General features: G+C 44.6%; 1 long non-coding RNA gene across 1 annotated transcript in view; it reads right to left on the reverse strand.

The window, feature by feature from the left end:
- LOC142046786 (uncharacterized) overlaps positions 1 to 13482 on the reverse strand; it is a 47115-nt gene that overhangs the window by 6859 nt on the left and 26774 nt on the right. The window contains exon 5 of the long non-coding RNA XR_012655833.1: positions 12160 to 12295. This is a non-coding gene — a long non-coding RNA (uncharacterized LOC142046786). The remainder of the gene's footprint in view (positions 1 to 12159; positions 12296 to 13482) is intronic.

A 13482-nucleotide genomic window follows, 5' to 3' on the forward strand; every position in this document is an offset into this window, starting at 1 on the left:
GGGTTCTTTGGTTACATCAGGGCTCAGGCCTATTCCCAGTTCCAACCCCAGCATCAACCCACCAGACAAACTTCACAGGTGGATTTGCAACAGGATTCAGCCATAAGAAGAATGGCTTTATTCAAATGGGAACTATACATACCAGTTTTCCCACACACAAAAAAAAGGCAGGGAGCCCCTTTCAAGCCAAACTTGGAAGGGATTATAGTGGTCATACATTGCCAGCTCCCCTCTCTGGATTCTCCCACTCTAGTACAATATACTATGTCTGAGTTTCCAAAGCTGTAGAGAAATATTTTATTTCCACCCAAATATGCAAACAAACCCTTTCACTGTCAGCTAAAGTGTTCCTGATACATTCTCTCTTCATATTAGGTTCTCTAAAGCCATTTTCATTTAATTTTCTTATAAAACCAAAATTCTGAGCTCCAACTGCTTCCCAGGCTTCTTTTTTAAAAATTATTTTAGTTGACAAGTGAGGGGAAATGTCTTTAAAGAGTGAACTGTAGATTCTTATCCCCTTCTCCCTCAAGCATAGCTAACCTAGAAATGATCAAAAATTTCTATTGCAGACTGCACTCACAGGGAGAAAAGCTGTAGTCATGATGGTCCAGACTGAGGCTTGGAACGCAAGGAAGAGAACAAATCCAAGTCACTGTATATTTTTCCAGTCCAGGAAATAGGGTTTATGGGAGAAAGTGGCCTTCCTCAGACATAAGTGATCAGTTTCTGTGGGCTCAGACTGCCCTGTATTATATGCCTCATTATTACCCACTTCAGAGAGTTGGATCTTTAAATCAGCAGAGTTATTAATAAATCAATTTATCAGGCCATATCTCATTTGGTTTTCCTCTCAGTCCCACTGCCTCTGGGATTTAATGGCATTAAGAGCCAAACCTGGCCTTCTGACATGCACATAAACAAGTGACATAATGCTTTCGGCAATTCAACAGTCTGGCTGCAAAGAAGATCCACAGAAAAAGGCAGGTAAGAGTGCAAATACATATGTAAGAGTGCAAATCCCTTAAATCCCTTTCTTTATTACAGACAGCGACTTTTAATATCTAATACCTTTATAAGAATTAACTTAATTAAGCCCTCTCCGGACTAGCTCACCACCATTTATGAAAGTATAGACTGGATATCAGGCCTTTAAGAGTCCCAATATCTCCTGAAACAACTTTAGACTGGAAGGGGAGAACTAAAGAGGAAGCACTGAGGGCAGGCAGTTGGACTTTGAGCAAAGCAGAGTGGATAGACAGGGTATAGGAGAAGAGACTGAATTGACTGAACCTTGGCCAAGAGGCCTCTCAGGTCAAATTTAGACAGAGTGTTCTAGTTCCTAGGCTTCTCCTAGTTGCGTCTATCACATGTATATGCAGAGAACAAATAAACCATTCAGATGCAGTGATAGTGTTTGTCCTGGGGGAGTGCCCTTTAAGGCTCAATTCTGAGGCCCCTACCTCGCATGCATGGTCCATAAATGGCATCCTCCATGCAGCATGACCTTGCACATTCAGTGTGTTCAAGGTCACGTTGTGGGAAGGACACCATTCTGAGCCCCAAGTGGCACTGAGTAGGACAGAGCAGCTGATGCTAATGGGCCAGATCTAGCTTTCAGAGGGCCGCTCACTGCCTCTGGGCGCCCTACGACTGAATGGGTTGCAGGTGCCTACTGCCACCACTGTTCAGAAGTAATCCAGCTCCAAACAATGGGCCCTTGTTTAAGCTGAGTATACAGGCATGAGGTACGAACTTAGAGGGAAATCCCAGTTCCGGAAACAAAGCCCAGTGGAAAGAGATAAGAGTCCACTGGAATTATGTGAGGGTTGAAGGAGAGTTGACAGAAAGCCTGTTGGGGAGGACTCTGCATCACTCCATGAATTGTGGCAGTTCGGCACCACTCACAACAATGTAAGCAGGCCAGAGGCACAGAAGGCATGTGACTGCGGGGGAGTGTCTATGCACAATCTGGACTAGTAGCTCAAAACTGGAGTTGAGGGGGAAATTTTCATCAAAACACTTTCACAAAAACAGGCTTTGCCCAAAATTAATTGTCACAATTGTTTTGGTTTTTTTGGTTCATGTTTCCTGTTTGAGTTTTTCCCCTCTTCCCATTTCTCTCACTTTTTCCCTGGGGGGCTGGTGCCACAGCACACAGTATGGTGGAGAATCTGGGCAGAGATGCTGTCCATAGGCAGCCACAGACTGCTATAATTTAGATAGAATGTGGACAGCCCTGAGAGCCTACTGGGGGGCTGTTCCAGATTCTGGAGCACCTCAGAGCCAAGAAGGCTCTCAAAGCCACCTTAACCCCTCTCTCCTCAGCAGCAAGTGCTGTGCTGTACTGTACTTGTAGCTCCCAAAGGAGTCCATGCTGCCCAGCGTCTAACCAGATTACTCTTGTGCCACTCAACTTAACTTCCTTGTCTGTCCATTCTCATTTGGCCAGAGCCAGAATATCTGCCTCTCATGCCACAGCACTGCTTTCCAAAGGCTATAGAATCATAGAAACGTAGGACTACAAGGGAACTCATCTAGAGTAGATCATTCCCTTGTGCTGAGGCAGGACCAAGTATACCTAGACTATCCCTGACAGGTGTTTGTCTAACCTGTTCTTAAAAACCTCCAATGACAGGATTCCACCACCTCCCTTGGAAGCCTATTCCAGTACTTAAAACTATTCTTATAGTTGGAAAGTTTTTCCTGAAATCTAACTTAACTCTCCTTTTCTCCAGATTGAGCCCATTACTCTTCCAGTCCTACTTTCAGTGGATGTGGAGAACAACTGATCACCATCCTCTTTATGACAGTCCTCAACATATTTGTAGACTTATCAGATCCCCCTCTCACTCTTCTTCTCCTCATACTCTTTGTTAACCTTTCCTCCAGTTTTCTAAAGCTTTTCTCATTTTTGTTGCTCTCCTCTGGACTCTCTCCAATTTGTCCACATCTTTCTTAAACTGTGGCGCCCAGAACTGGACTCAGTACTCCAGCTGAAGCCACACCAGTGCCGAGTGGGATAATTACCTTCCGAGCCTTACATACAACATTCCTTTTAATACACCCCAGAGTGATATTAGCTTTTTTGCAGCTGCATCACACTGTTAACTCACTCAATACGTGATCCACATAGCCCCAACATCCTTTTCCGCAGTACTACTGCCTAGCCAGTTATTCCTCATTTTGTATTTGTGCATTTGACTTTTCCTGGCTAAGTGCAGTACTTTGCATTATGGCTTCTCTCATAGCCAAGAATCACATCATGGGTTGAAGGAAGAACATTTAAAGACCTGAGACAACATTCTGTCCTGTGTTGTACCTGTGCAGCCACATGGAAATCAGAGATTGCACAGGTGTAAGGAAGGGCAGAATTTTGCTCCTAAAGTCCAATGCAGAACTTTCAAAGGAGTGGAGACATGTTCTGAGTTCTTTCTCCTGTTTTCTGTTAGGCACGAGGTATTAAGAGACACTGCTTTCAATCTGAAATCAAACACACAGGGACATCAGGGACAGGGACAGGCTGGATATTAGAAAAAACTTTCTGACTAGGAGAGTGGTGAAGTATTGGAATGGGTTACCTAGGGAGGTGGTAGAATCTCCATCTTTAGAGCTATTTAAGGTCCTGCTAGACCGTACCCTGGCTGGGATTATTTAGGGAAAATGGTCCTGCCTTTAGCAGGGGGTTGGACTAGATGACCTCATGAGGTCCCTTCCAACCTTTTGATTCTATGATTCTATGATTCTATCAAGTCCAGGTTAGGTGGAATTTTGTTTTTGCCTGTGTGTCTGCTTCTTGCTGCAGATCATCCACATAACCAGTCTGCTGAATTGTCTAAGTGGTAATTAGCACTATTCATGAAATGATAACTGCTGTGTGCATGGGGATTTGGCAAATGCACAAGAGCAAGCCAGTTTCAAATAAGAAGACTGGGAAACACCCTCTTTCTGCTCTATATACTTGGGGGGGGGATCCAAAGTGAAATCCATTCAACACTTTCCCCCCTCACTGCAACTCTTCAAATCACAAAAACCAGCAGGTGGTTTTTGAGGTGGTTCTGCTAGCTCAGGTTTGAGGCACACTGGCAAGGGAGCATAGGAGACTCTAGCATTGTCACTGGCTGGGGGTGTGGGCTCTGCGGGGGCAGGGATGAGGGGCTTGGGGTGCAGAGTCCCAGTGGTGTTTTCCATAGCTCCCAGAAAGTGGCCGTGAGGGCCCTGTAGCCCCTAGAAGCATGGGCAGCCAGGGTGGCTCTGCACACTGTCCTTGCAACCACAGATGCCACTGCTCCCATTGGTCAAGGTTCCCGGACAATGGGAGCTGCGAGCCAGCACTAGGAGCAGGGGCAGCGTAAGCAGCCTTCTTGGCTGCCCCAATGCCTAGGAGCTGCAAGGACCTAGAGGCTGCTTCCAGGAGTTGCTGCCTTAACTCCGGTGCTCCTGCTGCACCGCTAACCGGACTTTTAATGGTCCGACTGGCGGTGCCTACCGCAGTCACCAGTGTTCTTTTTCGACCAGGCGTTCCAGCTGAAAACTAGACACCTGGCAATCCTACTCTGGTCCCTGCCAAGAACTGAGCTGGTAAGGCCTGGCAGCTCCTTTTATTTGAGCCTACTGGGCTCTGATTGGCTGCTTCCATGAGGCCTCTCTAGGCAGCCTGGAGGAACCACTTTGCTGTTCCTTGCCTGTCATTTTGCTGCTTTCCAGCACAGGGCATAGTAGGACCTCAGGGCCCCTGTAGGGAGCCACAAAGGCCAAGTATGTCCAGTCACATACTTTCTATGCTTATGAATTAATAGATGATTACAGATTGAAGCTGATCCACAATCTTTAGCAACCACTTTATGTAACACACCACTCTGAAAGACAACCAACAATACTGCTTCCACCAAAATAAACCTACTTATAGAAATTGTGGAGCTAAAATATTAGTGTTGTCTACCACTAAAGAATACAGACCCCATTTACATGAAAACTAGTCATCGTGCTCAAGAGAAAGGCAGCTCTCTCTCTCTCACAAACACACATACATTTGGATGTGCTTGGATCCAGGGTTTTGATTCAGGGTACAGCTAGTTAGTCATGTTAAAGAACAATGAAATCACAGTAATACCCATTATATGGCCCATTGTCAAGGTGGAGGAGAATAATCCATAACTGTTTCATTATAAAGTAAACTTTGTTTCCAGCGTCAGACTCTCAACATCATGGAAGCTGTTAGTGCTGCTTTCTGTAATAGCAGCATTAACTTTTCCTGCTGCTGGGATTCACTCCTGTTGCCTTCTTATTTGACTTAGAAGAGGTTTTAAGATGAGAGCCGTGGTTGCTTTAGGTCTGGTAATACTCAGTAGTAAAATAAATGTTCTATTATAATGTTAAAGGGGCTTCCTACGGTAGCAACGTTACCTCATTTGTATAACTCAAATGACTCAACAGTGCTGCTGCCTGAATACAACAGACTTATGCCACCTAGGCAACTACAGAATGTGCCATACTTAGTCTGCCAGCCAGAGTGTCACCCCAGTCTCCCATCTGTAGGCCTGCCTGATGCTGGTGCCAGTGGTTTGTGGCAGAAGCTGAATTCCCTAATGGCTCTCTCCTGCTCCATGTTTGAAAAATTGCATGTCAGCTCCTCTTGACTTCTCAGTCCATGCAGGACATTCATCAGAACCCAAAGAACCACCCAAACGAGCAGGGGAGGCAGATGGGTTGGGAAGGTCATCGGTAACTCAGAGGTGTGGAGGCCCTAAGTATAGGTTGTAAGAGAGCAGACAAGAACCTACATCTGTTACTTCATACAGGAACCTGCTAAATCTCGGATCGGACTTCTACCTTGGACCCTTGCCTGGGTCTCTTCTCAGAAGTGATCTCAGTGCAAGCCCTTGTGCCATGCTCAGACAAGGACAGTATGTCTACACTGCAGCAGAGAGTGAGCCTTCCAGCCCAGGTAGACAGACTTGTACTAGGTAGTGTGCTGAAAATAGCACTCTGAACGTGGCAGGTCAGGCAGAGACTGTGGATGGCTGCTGCTCAAGCCACAACATCCACACTCCTATTTTTAACATGTTAGTTCAAGCCAAACTAGCCCAAGTCTATCTACTCAGGCTAAGAGGCTCGCTCTTGTGTTGTCTTGTGACTTCATGTCTAATGTGCTCTGCTTTTAAAGGCACTCTTGGCTGCAGTGTAGACATACTTAAGAGGTGGTACAGATATTGACTATCTGGATGCAGCATTGCCATATAGCCTTTGGGATGTTCCTACCAATTGTGTGACAATGCATTTAGGTTAATCTCCCTAGCTTTTACTGCTGCCTGTTTTAGAGAGGAAATTTGGGGAGCTTGGTTGGATGAAGCAAATTTTGTGCTGTTCTTCAGACTAGAACTTCTCCTGTATTTTGTTCAAACCAAAGCAAGCCCCCAGGATTTGAACACCTAAAATGCTTGAGGGTGTATGGAAGTGGAGTCATACTTGGAAGTGGAGTCACTGTCTACTTTTATTCCAACAATGGGCTGTACCAAAATCCTAGAGCCAAACATTTCAAAATCAGATCCAGATTTGAATTTGCAGTTTGGGCCCAACCCATATTTTGCTATTATTTTCACTTGGAGATTTATCTCCTTCTTTCAGATAACTCCCTCTACCTTCCCCAATCTTGTATCACAAGACCCCAAGTGATATCACAATTGTGTTCTAATAGACACTCTCTAAAGACACAGCTAGAGACAGTTCCTGCTCCAGAGATATTGCATTCTAACTAGATAAGACAGACAAAGGGTGGGAGAAAAGCAGTATTATCACCCCCATTTTACAGATGAGAACTGAGGTACAAAGTGATGTGCCCAGGGTCACACAGGGAGTCTGTGGCAGAGTCAGGAAATGAATCCTCATCTCTTGAACCCCAGTCCAGTGCCTTCAACACAAGACATTTTATTATTGTTAAAAATATCACATTTAATTGGGATCACTTTATACAGACACACATTCTTTGCATGACTGTATGCTTACCACACCCTCCAGCTCCTCTGGCTGAAGAACGAAAAGGAAAACAAGCCAAATTCAATGAAGTTACACCAAGGATTAATTTGGGTTTATATGTTTATTCTGCTAATAATTTAGGATAGCTCAATGAGTGAGGGCTATGGGATAAACTAAAGAAACCAATTCCTAAAACAATAAAAAAAAAGTGGGGACAGAAGGTTTAAAAAAGAACTAAACTAAACTCTAAGGTCCGTTTGGTTTGGCTTTAATCTTGTGTGCCGTGGGGATTTTTTTTCAGTTGAGTGTGAGTGCAGTTGTGGTTGAATGCTGGTTTATTTATGTATGCATGTGTTCAGGAAGTGCCAAGGGTAACTGCTCAGTGTTTAACCAAAGCACAGTAATTCCTTCAGCGCTCTCTGGTCACATGAGGGTTTGATCTCTTCAGGCCACTAGATGTTCCATACATACATCTGTCTGTTGTAGTAGTTCTAGGGAACCAATCTCCACAGTACATAATTCTTTTATTTGTGATTTGGTGTTTTCCCTGATTGACTACGGGGCATCTATCTCTGTTAGTATCTCTGGCCTCTTGGGAAATCACCTGACTCTGTGCCGGATTGTCTCCCATTCTGGGAAGAAAAGGCTTTTGATTGATACCAATTTTGCATTATTTTGTTTTATGACTCTGTACTTGTACCTATATAGTGTTCACACAGGTAAGTGCACAGCCCCCTATCATCCCACCACTTTTCTGCATGGAGGAGAGTACCTACTGGTAAACATGATGAAAGAGGAACAGCAGGGCTTGAGGGTAATTCCTCAGCTCCTGCAGTTCTACCTATCACACAGAAGCCCTTCATAGATACTGCATGCTGTGCAGATCGGGAGAGGGCAAAGCCACCCTCTGCAGTATCACTGTTCCCATTCTGCACATCACAGGGAGTGTTACTTTAGGTAATGAATATCTTTGCAGACTGAACGCCCCATGAGAGGGCAGGGTTTGGATGTAACTGTGAGGGCACAGAATGACTCCTACTGAGAGAGCCATGAATAAGAGATTGTCTGCTTCAGAGATCTATAGGATTTCCCTGAAGACCATGTGACATCTATGGGTTCAGAGGCCCAAACCTCCTGTGATTGCCAGAGGGTTAGCTCTGCCCTCTGACCCTTGGGCCAGGACAATTCAGAGGACAGTCGAGGATGTTAACCTCAGAGTAAAGGCTTTTAAAGTGTCCAAATCCCATCAAAATTCAATGATATTTAGGCACCTAAATCACTTCAGTACTTCAGAATTTTACCCAAAATCTCCAATTGAATTTGTTATTGTCCTTCAGGCTTCTTTCTGGGAAGGAACCTACATTGGGTAGTTGGTACAGTTGCGTTGTTTATTTGCAATCAGCTACTCAGGATTGCTGATCTATTGAGTCTCAATGTGCAGTCCTTGTTGCATGCAACACACTGACTATGGGCCTGTGAAAACTGCACAATCAAGCTCACCCTGATACAACCTGCAGACAAAATAACCAAGCAAAGCAGGGGGATTCCAGTGCAGCTGAATAGTTTAACAGAAACAACATGGGCTGGGGATTAACCACTTGAACAGTTCGAAGGGAAAACATTTTTAGTTAGAATTCTTAACCTCATGGCTCCTCACAGAGATTTTCTTTTCCTAATAGAAAAATGAATGTTGATCTTACAATACTTGTAGCTACAAATGAAAATAAAGTTCAGTCATGCCAGGTTGGACGGACACTCTGGTCAAGGTACAGAGCCAACTGTAATGCACACCAGCCACAACCTCAGTGAAGAAACGCTGCATCTCAGCAGATTAACCTGAGTTTGAAGGTTTTATTTGACAAGATTTTATTGAAAGACTTTTTTTGAGTTTATGGTTTGTTTGTTTTTGTTTTTTAATTTGGAGTTACAGGCTTAATATCTGTAATAAATCTGGTGTAGCAATAATCACATGCAGATTAAGTGAATTTTTAATATGTTTTCAGTGCAGAATAATTGACAAGGTGTCTTGGGCTGAATCTTCCGTGAGTTATGGGAGAGAGTTAGCCACCTGACTTGCATTAGCATCAATGGGAAACTTCACTGTCCACAGATTGGTTATAATCTGAATGTGCAACACAAATTGGGCAAGTAGGGTAAGAACCCATTTAGCTCTTTAAATAATGGTTCACGCCGTGTGCACAGTGGTAAAGATGCAGCTGCATGTATTGAATCAGTGCAGTTTAAATGTGGCTTCATAGGGGTTGGGGGAAACAGTGTTACTAGAAATGTGAAATATGCTAAAACTGCAGATGATCTGAACTGATAGTATAAGACGTGTTGTGGATCCAGAGGTGTGTTTAGATTTGATGAGTGATAGTGGCACACGCCCAAAAGTCTGTCAGCATTACCCATTACTGATTACATGTTCTATGTTAAAGTTCAGATGAATGGCTAAAGCACCAAAGTAGACCCCCAGCCCAGGTTGAAAATGTCCTGGGTTGTTACAGCTGATATTCTGCAGTGACACCTCATTTATACTGAACCTATTCTAGGTGATTATGACTGCACTTTCTATGCACCAAAAATAGATTCAAACTGTAAAGCCAGGGCATTCTCTTTATCATTGCGCCTTGTGATTGCGATTTTTGCAAGCTACCTTCACTTCATAATAAATGAAGCTAAAAAAGGTAGGTTTCATAAGGAAAGATTTTTTTAAATTTGCATATTTTAGTGAAGAAGCCTTTGTAGTCATTAAGATTTAGAGGCAGCTGTGTAAAAAACCTGTCCGAGTAGTGAGGGTTGTTACATTTTGAGAAAGCTGACTGAATTTCTATAGATATAGAAAATGGAAAGCTACATAGGTTACAGCACAATTATTTATGTAGTGTCCATTTTCTATGGGTTAAATATTCTGAGGGGAGAAAGCATGGTCAAGTGGATAGGGCACTGGGGTAGGAGTCAACAGAGTTGGGTCAGCCACCAGTCTGTTGCCCTCACCTCAGTTTCCCCAGCTAAAAAGTGGGGATAATGATACTTACCCCTCCTTTGTGCAGCACCTTGATCTACAGAAAAGAGTTAATTATTATTAAGAAGTTGAGTTTGACTTGTAAGACCCTAAATAGCCTGGCACTTTCCTGCTTGAGAGATGGCCTCTTTTCCAGGTGCTGTACTCTCACCACTGTGATCAGCAGAGGTGCTTGAGCTGGAATACATAAAGCGGCACTGTCAGCATGGCGCTCTCCATGAGAGATCCTAACTTTGGAAGCTGCTCCAGGCCTCATTCCAAAATAACCCAAACCTCTACATTTCAGACTGCTGTGAGATCTATCTATTGACCTAGGCCTTGCGGGGAGGGACAGGCACAATAGGGGCTGTCATTTATGGAGGAGGAAGTTACTGTTTGGGTTGGATTTTATTGTGGTTTCTTATTTTTTTTTTTATTTGGGGTTTGATCTGCTTGTGTTTATCATTTTGGCAAAGGTGCCTAGAGCCCAGACTTGGTGCTTGTGTATACATATGCAGAGTTATACATCAAAACAAACAAAAAGCATTATCTGACCCATATCCACACATGCACACTGTTCTATAAGAAGCCAAATGGGTTCTTAGATCATAGAATGTCAGGGTTGGAAGGGACCTCAGGAGGTCATCTAGTCCAACATCCTGCTTAAAGCAGGACCAATCCCCAAATGGCCCCCTCAAGGATTGAATTCACAACCCTGGGTTTAGCAGGCCAATGCCCAAACCACTGAGCTATCCCTCCCCCGTCAGACTTCTGTAAAGCATTTGACTTAATATTGCACAACATTTTGACTAAAAAATTACAATATAAAATTAATGTGGCACTCATTAAATGCAATAAAATCTGGCTAAGTGATAGATCTCAAACTGTAATTGTAAATAGGGAATCAAGTAAGTGTGTTTCCAGAGGGGAGCCACAGGAATCTGTTCTGGACCCTATACTAGTCATCATTTTGAAAATAAAACTCATTACTGATAAAGTTTGCAGATGACACAAAAATTAGAGAAGTGGTAAATAATGAAGAGGACATGTCACTCATTGAGAGCAATCTGGATTGCCTGGTAAACTGGATGCAAGCAAACAACATGTGTTTTAATAAGGCTAAATGTACACATCTAAGAACAAAAGAATGCAGGTCATATTTATAGAATGGGGGACTCTATCCTCAGAAGCAGTGGCTCTGAAAAAGATTTAGGGTTCGTGGCGGATAATCAGTGGACCATGAGCTCCCAATATGACACTGTGGCCAGAAGAGTTAATGCAATCCTGGCATGCATAACCAGGGGAATCTCAAGTAAAAGTAGTGAGGTTATTTTACCTCTATATTTGGCACTGGTACAAATTTGTTAGTTTCTAAAGTGCCACAAGTACTCCTGTTCTGTTTGGTGGAATACTATGTCTTGTTCTGGTGCCTACAATTCAAGGATTGTTGATAAATTGGAGAGGGTTTAGAGAAGAGCCATGAGAATGATTAAAGGATTAGAAAAAGTGCCTTACAGATAGGGGCAGCTCCAGACACCAGCACTCCAAGCGCGTGCCTGGGGCAGCAAGCCGCGGGGGGCGCTCTGCCGGTCCCCGAGGGTGGCAGGCAGGCTCCCTTTGGTGGCTTGCCTGCAGAGGGTCCGCTGATCCCGTGGCTTTGGTGGACCTCCCGCAGGCATGCCTCCAGCGGACCCTCCATGCTTGGGGCGGCAAAATGTCTAGAGCCGCCTCTACTTACAGAAAGAGATTCAAGCAGCTCAATCTACTTGTTTAACATAGAGAAGATTATGCGGTGACTTGATTCCAGTCTATAATTATCTACATGGGAAAAAAATATTTAACAGTGGTCTCTGCAGAGAAAGGTATAAAATTATCCAAAACCTGGAAGTTGAAGTTAGACAAATTCAGACTGGAAATAAGGGGAAAAAATTTTTTGACAGTGATGGTAATTAACCACTAAAATAATTTTCCAAAGATCATGGTTGATACTTCATCACTGACATTTTCTAAATCAAGACTGAATTTTTTCTAAAAGATACGCTCTAGGAATTATTTTGAGGAAGTTCAATGGTCTGTGTTATTACAGGAAGTCAGACTGTTGGATCAGAATGGTCCCTTCTGATCTTGGAATCTATGAAGCACGAGAGCCCACTTAACATAACATCTGATGGTTACAGTACCTTCTCACTGGTGAAGACTTCCAAATGTGATGATGGCTCTTCTATTGTTCTCTCCTTTTCTGCCAGCTGAACTTTTTGTGTTGCACATTCAGATTATAACAAATCTGTGGACACCTCTCTGATTTTCTTCTGCATACTATGCCATGGAAAAAACAAGATTAGAACCCACATCTCCCTGTTCAACAAGCACAGTCCCTACCACTTGAACTAAAAGAGCATCTTTGTTGGCTGTTAGCAGTATAATGCATATGGGTCACAGTTGAGTAGCACTGACTCTAACCAGTAGAGACAAGTGGTCCATAAAATACAATAGCCAGTTTGTTACCCTATGCCTATCTGCAGAGCCGGCTCCAGGCACCAGCTGACCAAGCACTTGGGTTTTGGGCTTTTTGGGGGGTGGGGAGGCTTTGGTTTGGCAGGGCGGCGCTGGAGGGTTTTGTTTGTTCGTTTGTTTTTGTTTTGGCCCGGCAGCGCTCGGGAAGGGGTGTGTTTCAGCAGCGCAGCGCTCGGACAGGGAGGGGGCGGGGGCTTGGGTGGCGTGGCACTCAGGGGGCGAGGGCTTGCAAGGTGCTCTGGGGAGCGGGGGCTTGGGTGGCGTGGCGCTCACGGGGTGGTGGGGTTCGGTGGCATGGCACTGGCTGGCGGGGGTGTTACCGCAGGGCAGCGCTCGTTTTTTTGCTTGGGGTGGCAAAAAAGTTAGAGTTGGCCCTGCATTGGGAGTTGGGCATCTGAGTGTTAAAGGCAGGGACACTTCTTAAGCTGCTTTCAGTTAAGCCTACAGCTGCTAGGGGACGTGGTTCAGACCTGAGTCTGGGTTTGTAGCAGGCTAGCGGGTCTGGCTCAAACCAGACAGGGCACTGAACCCCCAAGCTGGCAGGGAGAGTGGGCTCAGGGGTAGTCTCAGCACATCAGCTGGCAACCCCAAGGGGGTTTCTGTGATCCAACCCATCACAGGCGAATCCACCTTTCACTATCTTCCACGAGGTCAAGGTCTTCCTACTCCTCCGTCCCAAATTTCTCCCCAAAATGGCCTCGCTGTTCCACTTTAACCAGTGTGTGCACCTCCCAACCTTCAACCCTAAACCACACACCTCCCCTCGAGAATGTGTGCTCCACACTCTCAGTGTTCGGGCTTCTTATCTTCCGTGTACCCGCACCTTCTGTGTCTCTCTGCGACTCTTCATCACCACTGCTGAATGGTGCCAGGGTCGCACGCTCTCTTCACTGTGACTCACTAAATGGATCAATTGGTGTATTGCTAACTATTGTGTGCTCTCCCATGTCTCCGCATCTCTGGGGGTCACGGCCCACTCTACGCGGGCA

Source organism: Chelonoidis abingdonii, chromosome 4 (assembly GCF_003597395.2).
Source record: "Chelonoidis abingdonii isolate Lonesome George chromosome 4, CheloAbing_2.0, whole genome shotgun sequence".
Taxonomy (NCBI): Eukaryota; Metazoa; Chordata; order Testudines; family Testudinidae; genus Chelonoidis; species Chelonoidis abingdonii.